At 45.7% G+C, this 18,410-nt stretch overlaps 1 protein-coding gene across 1 annotated transcript in view; it reads right to left on the reverse strand.

The window, feature by feature from the left end:
* Positions 1–18,410, reverse strand: part of SIAH3 (siah E3 ubiquitin protein ligase family member 3) — a 71,834-nt gene that overhangs the window by 38,961 nt on the left and 14,463 nt on the right. The window lies entirely within an intron of this gene.

Here is an 18,410-nt window from a genome sequence, read left to right on the forward strand (position 1 = left end):
CACTGGCAAGACTCTAGCCTCACTCTTTTACTATCCATGAAATTAAAAGATGCTTACTCCTTGGAAGAAAAGCTATGACAAACCTAGATAACGTATTCAAAAGCAGAGACATCACTTTGCCAACAAAGGTGGTTTTTCTAATAGTCATGTACAGATGTGAGAGTTGGACCATAAAGAAGGCTGAGTGACGATGTTTTCAAATTGTGGTGCTGGAGAAGACTCTTGAGAGTCCCTTGGACTGAAAGGAGATCCAACCAGTCCATCCTAAAGAGAATCAACCCTGAATATTCATTGGAAGAACTGATGCTGAAATTGAAGCTCCCAAACTTTGGCCACCTGATGCGAAGAGCTGGCTCACGGGAATAGACCCTGATGCTGGGAAAGATTGAAAGAGGGAGGAGAAAGCGAGCAACAGAGGATGAAATGGTTGGATGGCCTCACCAACTCAGTGAACATGAGTTTGAGCAAACTCAGAGAGATAGTGAAGGACAAGGAAGCCTGGTATGCTGCAGTCCATGGGATCACACAGAGTTAGACATGACTTAGCAACTGAAAAACAACTTTTACTATCCAAAGACACCAGGAAGCTTTTCCTACTCCCCTCCACCCACATTATCCTTCCCTACCCTTAAGACAAGAGGTCCTCAGATGCACATGCCTTCAGCACAAGCAGATACTGTGAAAATGTTCATTTGGTGGTTTAATCCCATCGACCCACAGTGGGGAGGGGCAGAGGGGTGGGTGATGGTTTGTATCAGGAGTGTATCCGCCCCACCTGTCACCTTGGGTGCCTTGCTTCCTGCTCTGAGCCTCAGTCTATCTGTCTGTAATGTCATCAAGATGTTGTTTTGCCAGCCTACACAGTAGACCCTGCAAAGTTCAAAGACCGGTTTTCTTCCATTTCATCTCCACTCGCTGTAACTTAGGGCAATTTTTACATCCCATTTTACGAACCAGGCAAATTTGAGTTAAAAGAGGTTTAAGTGACTTGTTCAAAATCACACAAATAGAAACCGGCAGAACTTGGTTTTGAAGTCAGTTCCTATTAATGCCAAGCCCTTAATTCATCTCACTGTGCCATATTAAGTTCCCTGAACATGTCAGTTATGTTCTCCACCCCCGAGGGTTGTCAGTGGGATTGAGTGTGATAAGGCCCAGGAACAGGCAGGGCACCTGGCCCTTCCTGTAGTCACTAAAGCGTTGTTATTAATAAAAAGAGTAACCAGTGACCACAGCCCCCACCATGCATTGTCTTTCCCATATCTTCCTTCTCTCCCATCTCTGTATGGTCAAAGGTTCTGGGCCTGATCTCATCTCATTAAAGCAGAATCTCTGGGGGTGGTGCCCAGGTTTGGGCATTTTTTCCCTCTTCTTTTAAAAGTTGTTAGCTGAATCTACCATGCAGGCAGGGTTGGAAACCACTTGATAAAATCTCTCTGGACCCCTAGACTACATCACACAGAGCCTGGAGTGTAAAGAAAGTGGGGTCATGGATTTATAAAAACAGTACACTGGAACTGGAAAATCCAGCTTTAAATCCTGCTCTACCACTTATTAGAGAAAAGGACTTATTCTCTCTGAGCCTCAGATTCCTCACTTTAAAAAAACAAAAATAGAAAACAGGCTGTCCTCTCGTGTCTGTAGGGCTGGGCTGAGAAATTGGGAGACTTAGCCTGTGCAGGCGTGCTCACGTCCTTGAGTGCCAGTATGCGGTACCCGGTTGGGCGCTAGGATAGCATCACTAAATATTTAGTGATTTCACAAGATCTTGCCTACCCATCTATTCTTCACCCTTAAAGATGAAGCCAGGAGAAATAAATAAGAAATATAATTGCGTCTCACACTTCAGGACTCCCCAGGCAGCTCGCATTAATAGGTCTCTTCAGCTGTCGTCTAAGTGCTAATAATTCCTGGGCGTTTTGATGGTAGCACTTTCTCCCAGAGATGAATTGACCCCAGCTAAGAGCCCAGCTCCTTCCCAAATCTCATTACAATCAGCCTTGATGGCAGACAGGCTTGAGAATGTAACAAAATTAGAGCTTTTAAATCATTATCTCAACTCCAGGAGCATCACATTAATAAATGGGAAGGAAGACGATGGAGAAAGGCAGAGAAGGGATTGCAGCCTCCATAACAGCCTCACATCACACTGCTCAGCATTAAACACAGGAAGGGGAACTGATTTCGCCAAAGCCAGGAGCCTCGCTCCCAGCCAAGTAACAGTGATATGCTCAGTGCTAAATCTGAACTGACCTTTTCACACCTTTGTAAATTAGTGCTCTAGCTGACTCGCTTCTCTCAGTTCACTTTCCTATGGAAGGGAACGGTGTGTGCGTGCTAAATCACTTCAGTTATGTCCGACTGTGCGACCCCATGGACTGTAGCCCACCAGGCTCCTCTGTCCATGGGATTCTCCAGGCAAGACCGCTGGAGTGGGTTGCCACGCCCTCCTCCAGGGGATCTTCCCCACCCAGGCATCGAACCCGCGTCTCTGAGGTCTCCTGCATTGTCGGCAGGTTCTTATCACTAGCGCCCCCTGGGAAGGTAATGGTAGCGGGAAAAGAAAAAGTCAGTGTCTTTTCTGAAACGTCTTGGTGAACAGTAAGTGACTTAGGAGGCAACCCTTTCTGTTGCTGCCATGACTTTCCCTGTTGCTGCTTTCTGGAGCTTCTGAGCCTCTCATCACCTGTCATTCATTCCCCTACCATCAGTCCACACCTGTCACAGGTGAAGTACCAGGTAGACCCTGGAGCATCCGAAGATGAAAACCGGGTCATGTTTCTACTTCCTACTTACTCCCAGGTAGACTGAGTTTCCCACCACCCAGCCCCCTCCCAAGTGAGTATCCTTGACATTTCTTTTCTGGATATTTTTGACGCTTCTAGAGGGCCTTCTGCCAGCATTCTCTTTCCTGAGTTGAAGACACCTCTTTCCACTCCTGGCCCCCCACCCAGAGACAGTTATTGGAGAACCTTCTTCTTCCCCCAGGTCACACCTGCCCCAGCCACACACAGCCTCTGGGCTTTGTCATTATCCTGGTTTGTCCATAGGATGGCCCTCCCCGCTGCTCCCTCCTCACTCCTGGACTCATCCTCTAAGACCCAGCTTTCCTCCAGAGGCTCCCCACACACGCAGACAAAACCCAGGACACTCAGGGGTCCCTGCCTTCCTCGCTCAGACTCCTAACACCCCAGCCCTGAAGCTTTCTTTCTTGGTTTCATCTTAGCCATTCCCCCAAAGATGTTTCCCCCCAAGCCTTGCAGGGCTGGTTCTGGAAACTTTCTCTTCATTTAAATTTGAACTCAATGCTATTTGTTTCGGAGAAGGCAATGGCACCATCCCTAAGTCGTGTCTGACTCTGTGACCCCATGGACTGCCGCACACCAGGCTTCCCTGTTCTTCACTATCTCCTGGAGTCTGTTCAGACTCATGTTCATTGAGTTGATGATGCCATCCTACCATCTTATCCTCTGTCACCCCCTTCTGTTCTTGCCCTTAATCTTTCCCAGCATCAAGGTCTTTTCCAATGAGTCAACTGTCCATATCAGGTGGCTAAAGTATTGGAGCTTCAGCTTCAGCATTGGTCCTTCCAATGAATATTCAGGGTTGATTTCCTCTAGGATGGACTGGTTTGATCTCCTTGCAGCTCAAGTTAATACATTTGTTTATTTACTTGAATTTTATTTTTCTTCCTCCGTGGACTAGATTGAGATCAGCCCCGTGAGATGAAGAACCTGTTTATCTTATTCATTAATATGTCCCCAGAGCCTAGGACAATGCTTGGTACATTCTATGTGTTAAATAAATATTTTAATGAATGGATGGATGGCTCAATCAACCGCCTTCTCTGCAAGCCCTCCTTGGCGCTCCAAGTTATGTTATTATAGGAACCCTATACTTTCTCTTATCACTCTCCTTCTGTCTGTGTTGCAGCCTTTATTAGCCATCAGTGGACTGTACCAAAATCAGAGTTCTTAGCCGTCGACGTCCTTAAATACATTTGCTCAGATTGGAACAATGGATTTGCCTTCCAGGAGTTTACCGTCCCACAGGAAGGGAGAGGCATCCTCAGAAATACCTCAGTCCTCTATGTGAGTTGCAAGTGCCCTAAAGGGAAGAGGTGAGGTGACACAGGGCCACAGACCATGCCTGGGCTTCAAAGTCTGCCTAGCTGCCCACTGTCCTGGGGTAACAGACACCCCCAGATTGATACCCAGGCCAACCATAGCCTCAAGATTCCCTCAAACTGTTTCTGGGAGACATTCATGTGGACTGGGATGAACTCCGGGCACTAGCTCTGTCCATGGAGTAACCAGCAGCCTTAAGACATAATACCAGTTTGTTTTCTTCATGGTTAATAGTAATTCACTGCAGCTTAACGGCCATTTACAGCTCTGAGCCAAGCACTGTTCTTTGTCTCCATGCCCTGGCCGTTCTGGGGGGCTGTATGGCCAGCTCTGGTCAATGAAGTTCAAGGGCCACCGTTTGGAGGGGGCATTCTGAGAAAGCTTTTGCTTTCCCTTCTGGCTGCACTGTCAGCCCTTTTCCTTCTATTTGTTGTGAATGAAGTCAAGATGGCTGGAGCTACAGCAAGCATATTGTAACTATGAGGCGACACCCTGACACAAAGGGCAAGAGAATCACAGAGAGACCAAAACTAATGCTGCAAACTACCTACTCTTAGGCTTTGTTTTGTGAGAAAAACAGACCTATATTTCTTCAAGCTACTTCAGTTTAGTTCAGTCACTCAGTCGTGTCTGACTCTTGTGACCCCATGGGCTGCAGCACACTAGGCTTCCCTGCCCATCACCAACTCCCGGAGCCTGCTCAAACTCATGTCCATCGAGTCAGTGATGCTATCCAGCCATCTCATCCTCTGTCACCTGCCTTCTCCTGCCTTCAGTCTTTCCTAGCATCAGGGTTTTCTTTAATGAGTCAGTTCTTCGCATCAGGTGGCCAAAGTATTAGAGCTTCAGCTTCAGCATCAGTCCTTCCAATGAATATTCAGGACTGATTGCCTTTACAATTGACTGGTTTGAGAGTCCCCTGGACTGCAAGGTGATCAAACCAGTCAGGCTACTTACTGATGCTTAATTATTCTGTTACTTGTTAATGGGTAGGGAACTATACAGACATGTCTAGTTCAGGACTGGAGCTGATCCAGAAGGGCACAGAATTCTCAGAGGGACTGGGGAAAGTACTAGACAGCAGAGGATGAAACCAAGCAGCTTGCTCCTGGGACAGATACCTAAGTCCCGATGGCTTCAGGAGATACCTAAGCTCCTGGCTACATCTTGCTCTGGTTAAAAAGCACCAGTAGGGTGCTCTCGGGTCTGACTACATGAAACCAAAGTGATATTCCCCTTCCAACTCATTGCCACCTCTCTAAATACAACTTTTTGTTTTATCAGTCTTTCCAACCATGATAAAACCCTCTTTCCTTCCACAGTTCTTTGCCATGCCTTCACTCAAGGCTGGCTTCATGGGCATCAGAAATGTCCATGTACACAGGGCTCTGCACTTAAAATGGTCTCAGCCTTGATTTAGCGCACTACTGTCACTGCTGTGAAATTCTTAAGTTAAAAAAAATTTTTTTTCTATTAATATTTATTTTACAAGTATGGTTTATTTACAATATAATATTGGTTTCAGGTGTAGCGCATAGTGCTCCAGTGTTTTTTATTTTACAGATTATACTTGATTATAATTTATTACAAGATAATGGCTATAATTCCCCCTCTTATAACTCTCTGTTGCTTGTGTGGGAGGGAGGCAAAGGAGAGAGGGACCATATGTACACCTAGAGCTGATTCACTTTGTTGCACATCAGAAATTAACAGAACATGGTAAAGCAGCTACACTCCAATAATAAAATGTAAAAAATAGAAATTCTTAATTTTTTAACATAGGGTTCTAGATTTTGACTTTGATCTGTGCCTCGAAAGTGATGTAACCAGTCCTGCCTCCGCTTACAGACTTGGACTTTGGGCCATGTCTTAGCTTCTCTGAACCTCAGTTTCCTCATCTGTAAAATGAAAATAATCCTAACTCCTTTGCCTTGTTGTTGGTGGACTTCATGAGACATTAGCGGAGCAGCTCCACCCTGCCTGGCCTGCTCGAGTGCCCTGTTCTAGTTCCTTGTCTGCCTGACTCCTACTGCAGTTGACTGCACCCGTGTCCATCTCCAATGATGAAGTTCACTTTCCTGGTTCGTCATTTAGGAGTTTGATGCCAGGTATGCTCAAAATTCTCCAAGCCAGGCTTCAACAATATGTGAACCGTGAAGTTCCTGATGTTCAAACTGGTTTTAGAAAAGACAGAGGAACCAGAGATCAAATTGCCAACATCCGCTGGATCATCGAAAAAGCAAGAGAGTTCCAGAAAAACATCTATCTCTGCTTTATTGACTATGCCAAAGCCTTTGACTGTGTGGATCACAATACACTGTGGAAAATTCTGAGAGAGATGGGAATACCTCTTGAGAAATCTGTATGCAGGTCAGGAAGCAACAGTTAGAACTGGACATGGAACAACAGACTGGTTCCAAATAGGAAAAGGAGTGCGTCAAGGCTGTATATTGTCACCCTGCTTATTTAACTTATGTGCAGAGTACATCATGAGAAACGCTGGACTGGAAGAAACACAAGCTGGAATCAAGATTGCCGGGAGAAATATCAATCACCTCAGATATGCAGATGACACCACTCTTATGGCAGAAAGTGAAGAGGAACTCCTCTTGATGAAAGTGAAAGAGGAGAGTGGAAAAGTTGGCTTAAAGCTCAACATTCAGAAAACAAAGATCATGGCATCTGGTCCCGTCACTTCATGGGAAATAGATGGGGAAACAGTGGAAACAGTGTCAGACTTTATTTTGGGGGGCTCCAAAATCACTGCAGATGGTGACTGCAGCCATGAAATTAAAAGACGCTTACTCCTTGGAAGAAAAGTTTTGACCAACCTAGATAGCATATTCAAAAGCAGAGACATTACTTTGCCGACTAAGGTCCATCTAGTCAAGGCTATGGTTTTTCCAGTGATCATGTATGGATGTGAGAGTTGGACTGTGAGGAAGGCTGAGTGCCGAATAATTGATGTTTTTGAACTGTGGTGTTGGAGAAGACTCTTGAGAGTCCCTTGGGCTGCAAGGAGATCCAACCAGTCCATTCTGAAGGAGATCAGCCCTGGGATTTCTTTGGAAGGAATGATGCTAAAGCTGAAACTCCAGTATTTTGGCCACCTCATGCGAAGAGTTGACTCACTGGAAAAGACCCTGATGCTGGGAGGGATTGGGGGCAGGAGGAGAAGGGGACGACAGAGGATGAGATGGCTGGATGGCATCACTGACTTGATGGACGTGAGTTTGAGTGAACTCTGGGAGTTGGTGATGGACAGGGAGGCCTGGCATGCTGCAATTCATGGGGTTTCAAAGAGTTGGACATGACTGAACTGAACTGAACTGAAGCTCTTTGAGGGTTGAGACCCTCTTTATTTTCACCATGGCACCTGGGCTGGTCCCTTGTCCTTGGCATCACCTGGTAAAGTTTTGATGATGTATAGGTGCTGTTCTGGAAGCTTCTAGAACTATAGGAGAAGCCTACTTCTCCTTTAGAAGTTGAATTTAGAGAAGAGCAGAATTTAACAGCAGTATTACAAAGAAGTGGCTTCTCTGGTGGCTCAGTGGTAAAGAACCCACATGCCAATGGAGGAGACATGAGTTCAGTCTCTGGGTCGGGAAGATCCCCTGAAGAAGGAAATGGCAACCCACTCCAGTACTCTTGCCTGGGGAATTCCAGGGACAGAGGAGCCTGGAGCACTACAGTCCATGGGATCACAGAGTCGGACACGACTTAGTGACTGACCACACACACGCACATAACAAAGAAGGCATAGTTGATATTTTGAGAGACTCCAATTGCTATCCTCGCTTGGCTGACCTAATATAAAACAGTCAGAATCTCCTCTCTACCTCCTCTGAGCTTCCGAGTGGAATTAGATCAGAGCTGAGACATTACCATAAGGAATGAAATGCAGCCAGGACCAGGCCTCTTTCGGGCCGGGGTGAATTCCACCAAGAGAGCAATAACGGTCTTTGTCAATAAGCCCGTTTCCATAGTGGGCTCTAGTTTCCCTGAGGATTGAACTCCAGTCGTGTCCCAGATGCCTGATGGCCAAGGGGCAACCTGCTTGCCAGGCAGAAGAGTCGGCACTTAGCCCCAAGTGTGGTTTCCAAGAACTCAGTCAGTGAAAATGAGTGGTATTGACAGACTAGTTAGACGAAGGAGAGTTTTGGACAGAAATAACTCATTTTGTTGCATTTAGAAAAATATACCTTCAACAAATCTGTTTAAAGTTTTAGGCATTTTAATAAGCACCAGCTGACATAGCTGATGCACAAGCAGTTAATGTAGCTGATATAATTTGATAACCACTAGTGATGAAGCACTCTTGAGGTGCACTTCCGCCCTCCCCCGAAGTGTTCTGAGATAAGGAGTTGACCTTACCCACTACGCAGTGAGTAAATTAAGGTTTTTGTTTTTGTATGTGTTACTTTTCCCATTTAATTATTTTAAAGTTGATATGCCTTATTTTGATTTTTAGTCAATAAATTTTCTTTTCCTCTTTTTGGCTGCATAACAAGCAGGATCTTAGTTCTCCAACCAGGGATCCAACCCATGCCCCCTGCAGTGGGGGCATACAGTCTTAACCTCTGGACTACCAGGGAAAGAAAGAAAGTCGCTCAGTCATGTCCAACTCTTTGCGACCCCATGGACTGTAGCCTACCAGGCTCTTCCATCCGTGGGATTTTCCAGGCAAGAATACTGGAGTGCGTTACCATTTCCTTCTCCAGGGGATCTTCCCGACCCAGGGATTGAACCCCGGTCTCCCGCATTGTAGGCAGACGCTTTACCATCTAAGCCACCAGGGAAGCCCCAGCAAACTCAGATTTAAGAGGATAAGTAAATTGCCCGAGGGCGTGGAGCTGGCCAGCCCAGGCTGCCTGACTCCCCAACTGCCCCTGTGTGAAGTACATTCATCTCAGGTGCAAAGCTTGGAGAATGTTAATATGCGCATGACCCAGTAACTACCACTCTAATCAAGATGTGGAACACTTTCAGCATTCTGGAAGCTTCTGTCAATACCTCCCACCCCCAACCCTCCCAGTAATTCCTCCTCTGACATGAATTAATTAGAGGCAAAACAGTCTTGCTGGTTTCTTTGCCTGAGTTTGTTCCTCAGACAAGACAAGAGGTGCTTCTGTCTCTCAGCCCTGCTAATAAAATCCATACGTATCATATGTGTCCATGCTAAGCCACTTCAGTCGTGTCTGACTCTCTGCAACCCTATGGACTGTGGCTTTCTAGGCTCCTCTGTCCATGGGTTCCTCTCTCCAGGCAAGATTACTGGAGTGGGTTTCCATGCCCTCCTCCAGAGGATCTTCCCAACTCAGGGTAACATGTGTTCAATTATATGTAAAATCCCCAGAGTAAAAAGTACCTTGTATTTCTAGAGGCTTCTGTGTCCAAGTTATGAGCCCCGTACTTCATGATGCCCACATCCCGGTGGTAAGGACTTCCTTCCTGTCTCGCTGAGGCACAGGCCTACCCTTGACATCAGGGAGACCCTGGGCAAGGGTCAAGGAGAGGCCCACAGACCTTTCGTTTTTGGCTGTGTTGGGGCTTAGTTGCATCTTGGGCTCAGTAGTTTCAGCGTGCAGGCTTAGTTGCCCTGCATCAAGTGGCATCTAGTTCTCCAACCAGGAATCAAACCCAAATCCCCTGCATTTCAAGGTGGATTCTTAACCACTGGACCACCACAGAAGTCCCAGTCATTTGACTAGATGTTTCAGAGTTGCAACTAAGCCTGTTAGAGTACTCCCTGCCTCCCGTCTTCATAAGTAAAACTTTTCATAACACCAGGCTTGAATTTAGAGTACCCAGCCTCCTTGGAATTCTGAAACATGGCAGTAGAGTGTCAGCTGTGACTAGGCTGGGCAGCCTGCCTGCTCTTTTCCTATTTCTGGCTCCATCCCATATCTGATATATGGATGTGGCCACCCCAGCCGGTCCCTCTAAGTTCTGTCCACAAAAAGGAAGCCTTGACTGGCTGCCCGGCCTACCCTCAAGCACGCTGGTGGCATGGGGCATCTTTGGAAAGACAGATCTGTGAGAGACCAGCTCTGGACGTCCAGAGAGAGGCCTGGAGGGGAAGATAGGAGCTTCAGGGAGGAGCGTTCATTTGGGGCTGTGACTCCCTCACCCCCACAGGTCTGGACACAGCCTGGGGAGAGCCAGGTGGGACCTGCAAAACTCAGAGCTTAACATGCCCTTTTGTCTAGTCCCAGGGTGGTTCTACAAAATTAAGGCCGTTTGTCTCAATCAAGAGACAGTTCTTGTCATTCTCAAATTTACTCTGAATAGTTGGGTTTGTAGCCACTGGACCACCAGGGAAGTCCCTGAAATGGATATCGATAGCAGGCACTGTGGACAAGGGCTTCCCTGGTAGCTCAGCTGGTAAAGAATCTGCCTGCAATGCAGGAGACCCCGGTTTGATTCCTGGGGAATAGGCTACCCACTCCAGGATTCTCGGGCTTCCCTGGAGGCTCAGACAGCAAAGAAGCTACTTGCAATGTGGGAGACCTGGGTTCGATCCCTGGGTTGGGACGATCCCTTGGAGGAGGGCATGACAACCCACTCTAGTATTCGTGCCTGGAGAATCCTCATGGACAGAGGAGCCTGGCAGGCTACAGTCTGTGGGGTCGCAAAGAGTTGGACGTGACTGAGGGACTAAGCAAAGCACAGCACAGCAGAAGTGGACGAGGGAGAAAAAGTCTCTGCTCTCAAGGGGTTTACATTCTAACGATAAGGTAAGGATACCATAGATACATAAAGAAATAAATACTTCGAATTATTTCAGACAGACCTAAGTGCTGTGGATGATGAATCATGAGCTAGAGATGAAGGAGGGAGTAGGGAGTGTGTTCGAGGCTCTGAAGACTTGCCAAGGGCTCCACTCCCACCAGGGCCCTCAGGCTCTTGTCCAGTGGGTCCGGCAAACCATCCTGGGTCTTTTCCGGAACTGGACATTGCCTGTCATGACCATGATTCTACAGGGTGCTTATAGCTCTGCAAGAAATTAGGACAAAATAGGTAGGTTGCCGTGAGTCCTTTTTAAAACAAAGAGGGCTAAGCAGACAAGTAAAAGGATGAGGACGGGGCTAATTCATCCCAATAATGCTGTCCACCCACATTGTGATTTAAAGATCAAAAAACACTTTGCCAGGTATTTTCTTGTTTGATCCTCACCTAAGCCATTGAGTTTGGCGGGGTAAGTACCACAGTCCATCCCAAGATTTGCAGGAAGGGACAGATTGAGAAAAAAGAGACCCGCTGAAGGTCAAGTTGAAGCACCATCTTCCCCTACACGGTGGTGACTCTCCCCTGCCTTGCTGCCCTGAACCTGCTCAGGGCTTCAGGAAGGAGCTCAGCCAGGCTTTTAATAATCAGTCAAGAGTTTTCCTGAGGCATCCACACAGACTTTTGGCTAGTATTCTCAGAAGCTGTTCTCGCAAAATGCTTTCTGATTTTTCACCCAATCAGTAATGAGGTTTAAAAAAAAAAAAAGTCCTTCCATTCTCTTTTTCTGCACCAGCCAGCCTGGCAAGGCCTATTTCATTTCTGAGATTCAAATTGGAAACTGCCTTCTGTTCTCATTAGTTTGGGTTGTAGTGGTCATTACATCCTAAACAATTAATCCCTGAATGCCAATTTCTTACTAGAATTATCCTGGACTCAACAACTGGTTTTCTTAGCAGCAAGGCAGAAGCAATTATTCCTGGCTTTTGTAACTAAACATGCTGCGCTTGGCACTTTACAATGTTTTCATCATCATTGAGTTATCAACATTTATCTCTATCAGGGGAAAGGGAAGGCTGTCCAGTTGCAAAGTTCTGGCAATCACGTAGACCTGTTTACCGGTATCCGTGGGGCTCCCTTCACTTGCTCAGATGAGGGAGGAAGCCCCTCAGGCCCTAGGCCCTGTGTCTGAGTCTGGGCCCATCTGAGAAGTAATAGAAAACCAAGGGGGAGAGGTGGTCTACCTCTAAGATCTCAGGTTACAGGGCTGTGCTCTCAGGTTACATGGGAACTCAGGGCCCATGGCTGGTAGACAGTGTCCTTGAGCTCGTGGGGACTGTCTGCTTGGGTTCTCAGATTCTTTTCTGGGGAAGCTTCCCTTTTAAAGCTGGGCTACTTGGAGTCAACCCGGGGAGTCTGATGGGGTCTGTGGGATTCCCCTCTCCAGTAGGACAGACAGAGCTATACCGGGTCCATCAGGCAGCTCAGCCCACCCTGGACTGGGAGAGGCCTACTTACCTTCCTGTGCACTGACCCAAACTTAGGTCTTCTGGAGGGTGGCGTGATGGGAGATACTGGGGCAGCTCTGGGGCCGGGTCCTGAGCTCATGCTCCTGGCTCCACCCCTCACTGTGGGCACACTGTGGGTGACTGTGGGCACACTACTTACCCTCTCCCTGCCTCACTCCTCATCTGTTAAGCGGTGATGGTTATCACCGTATTTCACAGGGTAATTTTGCAGATTAAGTGAGTTAATATTTGTCATTAGAATAACATGCCTGGCTCATAGTAAATAGCTATTAAGTGTACATTTAAAAACAAAAAGGAATTTTCCTTTAACATCTAAAGGAGATTTTTAATGTTCTTTTGTCCCCTTTAGATAGAATATAAAGACAGACAGCCACAAAGCCCACTGGTTTCATTTGAAGACACCAACAAACCAACCCTCAACTTATGGTCTTTTTTTTCAATTGGAGTGTAATTGCTTTACAAAGTTGTATTAGTGTCTGCTGCACAAAGAAGTGCGTTGGTTATATGTGTACAGACGTCTCCTCCCGCAGGGGCCTCCCGCGCCCCCATCTGGGTCCTCCCAGAGCTGCGCTGCGCTCCCTGTGCTGTTTCGCGGGCTCCCAGCTGTCTCACACGCGGTGTGTATATATGTCAGTGATACCCTCCCACTCCGTCCCACCCTCCCGTTCCCTGCCACGTCCATGTGTCTCTTTTCTGCTCCTGCATCTCTATTCCTGCCCTGCAAATAGGTTCATCTGTACCATTTTTTTTCTAGATTCCACATATATGCGTTAATACATGGTATTTCTTTTCCTTTTCCTGACTTACTTCACTCTGTATGACAGACTCGAGGTCCATCCACATCTCTACAACTAACCCAATTTCATTCCTTTGTGTGGCTGAGTAATATTCCATTGTATATCAGTGAGGTGGGTGAGGCAGGTTCGACTCTCCCTGGGGAGAGGTGGCATGGGCTGCTCCCTGCTGCTGTGTGTCCCTGATACCAGCCAGTTGCCTGGAGTTTTGCTGGTTGTCTCTTTGCCTGCCTGCATATACCCACATGACCTCAGAGAGCAAGAAAAGATTGCATTTGTCGTCTTTCCTTTTTAATTGGTTAGTGGAAAATGTGCAAACATCTGCTGTTTCAAGGGCCTTCCCAGTTGGCACAGTGGTAAAGAATCTGCTTGCCAATGCAGGAGATGCAAGAGATGCAGGTTTGATCCCTGGGTCGGGAAGAGCCCCTGGAGGAGGGCATGGCAACCCACTCCAGTCTTGCCTGGAAAATCCCATGGACAGAGGAGCCTGGTGGACTACAGTCTGTGGGGTCACAAAGAGTCAGACATGACTAAGCACGCACGCACGCGCACGCGCGCGCACACGCGCACGCACGCACACGCACATAACAAAACAGAGACGCAGAGAATGTGAAGGATTCATCGACTGACTTTGGATAAGTTAGCTGAGTTATTACCATCTTGAAAATTCCTGCTTTCCCTGCAGGACAAGTCTCTCCCTTTCATAATCTCAAGCTCTTTCTCAATCCTAGAGAGTTCCCTCTAACCTGTTATTCAAATATGAACTATTTCCATGTTAAATACATAGAAAAACATGAAAAGAAGAAGGAAAGAAGGCAAAAGAAATCAACCTCCAAGAGGACACGCCTATGTGTTGGGCACTGATTTAGGTGCTTTTGTGTGTTTTCGACATTTAATCCTCCACCGGCTTCACATTGTTTGTCTTCTTACAGTCGCTTGCCTAGGGTCACGTAGGTATGAATAACGGAACTAAATTTGAAGCCATATCTGAGTCCAAAGGCCGTGATCTTTCTAGTACACTGAGAGGTGCTTAAGACACATCAGTAGAATCTCACTTTTCTACTAAATTTCTGTCAGTCACAATAAATGGGTTAAGCTTGTACGGTTAACTATTTACATCCTCCATTTTACTTCTGTCTTACTCACCTGTTCACGCCGTCATTTGGCTTAAACTGTGTCAGACCCCTTGGAAAGAGGCCACGTGTGGATGAGGTCAGCGGTACAGAGCCGTCTCTGCACACCAGGGTCGCCCAGCAGGGAGGCACCGGGCAAGTGTCACCTCTCACCTGCCAGATGGCGACGCCAAGGTTAAGTGACTCGCTCCAGACCCCACGGGCGCGGAGCCCGACTGCTAGCGCAGCCTCTCGGCTCTGAGGAAACCTCCTCGGCCGAGCATTTTCAGGAGCCCTGGTGAGTGCCTGGGAGCGCCCCTTTATGCTCTCGTTTCTCGTGGGTTCTTGGAGAGCCTCGGGTGTCTGGCACTGGCTTCGTCAGGCGCACTGAGAAGGGTCCAATTGACATTTCTTTAATTACCATAAACAGATGTAGCTCTTGGGCCTCATGAGGCAGCTTCTGGCTTTTTTTTGGTCTTTTACTATTTATTTGTTTGTTTGAACTGTAATTGATTTACAGTATTGTGTTAGCTTCAGGTATACAGCAAAGGGATTCAGTCACACATATATATATATATTCTTTTTCAATTATAGCTTATTACAAGGTAATGCATATAGTTCCCTGTGCTATACAGTAAATCCTTGTTCTTTATCTACTTTATATACAGTAGTGTGTATGTATTAATCCCATGCATGCTTGTGTGCTAAGTCGATTTAGTCATGATTGACTTTTTGCGACCCCGTGGACTGTAGCCTGCCAGGCTTCTCTGGAAGGAATCCAGGAATCCAGTCCATGTGGATTCTCCAGGCAAGAATACTGGGGTGAGCTGCCCTGCCCTCCTCCAGGGGACATTCCTGACCCAGAGATCCAGTCTGTGTCTCTTACGTCTCTTGCATTGGCAGGCAAGCTCTTTACCACCACTGCTGCCTGGGAAGCCCTGTTAATTCCATGCTCCTAATTTACCCCTACCCATCTCCTGTCCCCTTTGGTTACCATAAGTTTGCTTGTTATCTATGTCTGAGTCTATTGCCATTTTATAAATACATTTGTTTCTATTACTTTTTAGATTCCACGTATCAGTTCAGTTTAGTCACTCAGTCGTGTCTGACTCTTTGCTACCCCATGGACTGCAGCACACCAGGCCTCCCTGTCCATTGCCAACTCCCAGAGTTTACCCAAACTCATGTCCATTGAGTTGGTGATGCTATCCAACCATCTCATTCTCTGTCGTCCCCTTTTCCTCCTGCCTTCAATCTTTCTCAGCATCAGGGTCTTATCAAATGACTCAGTTTTTCAAATTAGGTGGCCAAAGTATTGGAGTTTCAGCTTCAGCATCAGTCCTTCCAATGAATATTCAGGACTGATTTCCTTTAGGATGGACTGGTTGGATCTCCTTGCAGTCCAAGGGACTCTCAAGAGTCTACTCCAACACCGCAGTTCAAAAGCATCAATTCTTCGAAACTCAGCTCTCACATCCATACGTGACTACTGGAAAAACCTTAGCTTTGATTACACAGACCTTTGTTGGCAAAGCAATGTCTCTGCTTTTTAATATGCTGTCTAGGTTGGTCATAACTTTTCTTCCAAGGAACAAGCGTCTTTTAATTTCATGGCTGCAATCACCATCTGCAGTGATTTTGGAGCCCCTAAAAATAAAGCAGCCACTGTTTCCACTGTTTCCCCATCTATTTGTCATGAAGTAGTGGGATAAGATGCCATGATCTTAGTTTTCTGAATGTTGAGTTTTAAGCCAAGTTTTCACTCTCCTCTCTCACTGTCATCAAGAGGCTCTTTAGTTCTTTTTCACTTTCTGCCATAGGGTGGTGTCATCTGCATATCTGAGCCCAGCGTTTCTCATGATGTACTCTGCATATAAGTTAAATAAGCAGAGTGACAATATACAGCCTTGAAGTACTCCTTTCCCTGCTTGGAACCAGTTTGTTTTTTCATGTCCAGTTCTAACTGTTGCTTCTTGACCTGCATACAGATTTCTCAAGAGGCAGGTCAGGTGGTCTGGTATTCCTATCTCTTTAAGAATTTTCCAGAGTTTGTTGTGGTCCACACAATCAAAGGCTTTGGCATAGTCAGTAAAGCAGTAGATATTTTTCTGGAACTCTCTTGATTTTTCGATGATCCAACGGATGTTGGCAATTTGATCTCTGGTTCCTCTGCCTTTTCTAAATCCAGCTTGAACACCTGGAAGTTCACAGTTCACGTATTGTTGAAGCCTGGCTTGGAGAATTTTGAGCATTACTTTATTAGCGTGTGAGATGAGTGCAATTGTGTGGTAGTTTGAGCATTCTTTGGCATTTCCTTTCTTTGGGATTGGAATGAAAACTGACCTTTTCCAGTCCTGTGGCCACTGCTGAGTTTTCCAATTTGCTGGCATATTGAGTGCAGCACTTTCACAGCATCATCTTTCAGGAATTGAAACAGCTCCACTGGAATTCCATCACCTCCACTAGCTTTGTTTGTAGTGATGCTTCCTGAGGCCCACTTGACTTCCCATTCCAGAATGTCTGGCTCTAGGATGGTGATCACACCATCATGATTATCTGGGTCATGAAGATCTTTTTTATATAGTTCTTCTGTGTATTTTTGCCACCTCTTCTTAATTTCTGCTTCTGTTAGGTCCATACCATTTCTGTCCTTTATTGAGCCCATCTTTGCATGAAATGTTCCCTTGGTATCTCTAATTTTCTTGAAGAGATCTTTATCTTTCCCATTCTATTGTTTTCCTCTATTTCTTTGCATTGATCACTGAGGAAGGCTTTCTTATCTCTCCTTGCTATTCTTTGGAACTCTGCATTCAAATGGGTATACCTTTCCTTTTCTCCTTTGCTTTTAGCTTCTCTTTTCACAGCTATTTGTAAGGCCTCCTCAGACAACCATTTTGCCTTTTTGCATTTCTTTTTCTTGGGGATGGTCTTGATCCCTGCCTCCTGTACAATGTCACAAACCTCTGTCCATAGTTCTTCTGGCACTCTGTCTATCAGGTCTAATCCCTTGAATCTATTTGTCACTTCCACTTTATAATCGTACAGGATTTGATTTAGGTCATACCTGAATGGTCTAGTGGTTTTCCCTACTTTCTTCAATTTAAGTCTGAATTTTGCAATAAGGAGTTCATGATCTGAGCCACAGTCAGCTCCCGGTCTTGTTTTTGCTGACTGTATAGAGCTTCTCCATCTTTGGCTGCAAAAAATATAATCCATCTGATTTCGGTGTTGACCATCTGGTGATGTCCATGTGTAGAGTCTTCTCTTGTTTTGTTGGAAGAGGGTGTTTGCTAGATTCCACATGAATGATATCATATAACAGTATAAATGATATAAATTTAATGATAAATGATAGCATATAGTAGTAATATTTGTCTTTGTCTGACTTGGTATTCAGTATGATCACCTCTAGGTCCATCCGTGTCGCTGTAAATGGTGATATTTCATTGTCTTTTGTGGCTGAGTAACATTCCACTGCCTATATATACCACGTCTGCTTTATCCACTCATCTGTTGAAGGACACTTAGGTTGCTTACATGTCTTGGGTACTGTAAACAGTGCCTCTCTGAACATTGGGGTGCATATATCTTTTCAAATTACAGTTTTTATCTTTTCCAGATACTATATATTCAGGAGTGGGATTGCTGGATTCTATGGTAGTTCTAGTTTTAGTTTTTAAGGAGCTTCCATACTATTTTCTATAATAGTTGTACCAATTTATATTCCTATCAACAGTGTAAGAGAGTTCCCTTTTTTCCACACCCTGTCTGGCATTTATTGATCTAGACTTTTCCATGGTGGCCATTCTGCCAGGTGTGACATCGTGCCTCATGGTAGTTTTGATTTCCGTTTCTCTAATGAATAGCATTATGGATCTTTTCATGTGCCTCTTGGCTGTCTATATGTCTGTTTTGGAGAAATGTCTATTTAGGTCATCTGCCTATTTTTTGATTGGGTTATTTGTTTTTTTTTTAAATACAGTTGTATGAACTGTCTATATATTGTAGAAATTAAGCCCTTGTCAGTTACATTGTTTGCAAATATTTTCTCCCCATCCATGAGTTGCCTTTTTGTTTTGTGGATGGTTTCCTTTGCTATGCAAAAGCTTTTAAGTTTGATTA

This window comes from Oryx dammah, unplaced genomic scaffold, assembly GCF_014754425.2.
Source record: "Oryx dammah isolate SB20612 unplaced genomic scaffold, SCBI_Odam_1.1 HiC_scaffold_24, whole genome shotgun sequence".
Lineage (NCBI taxonomy): Eukaryota > Metazoa > Chordata > Mammalia > Artiodactyla > Bovidae > Oryx > Oryx dammah.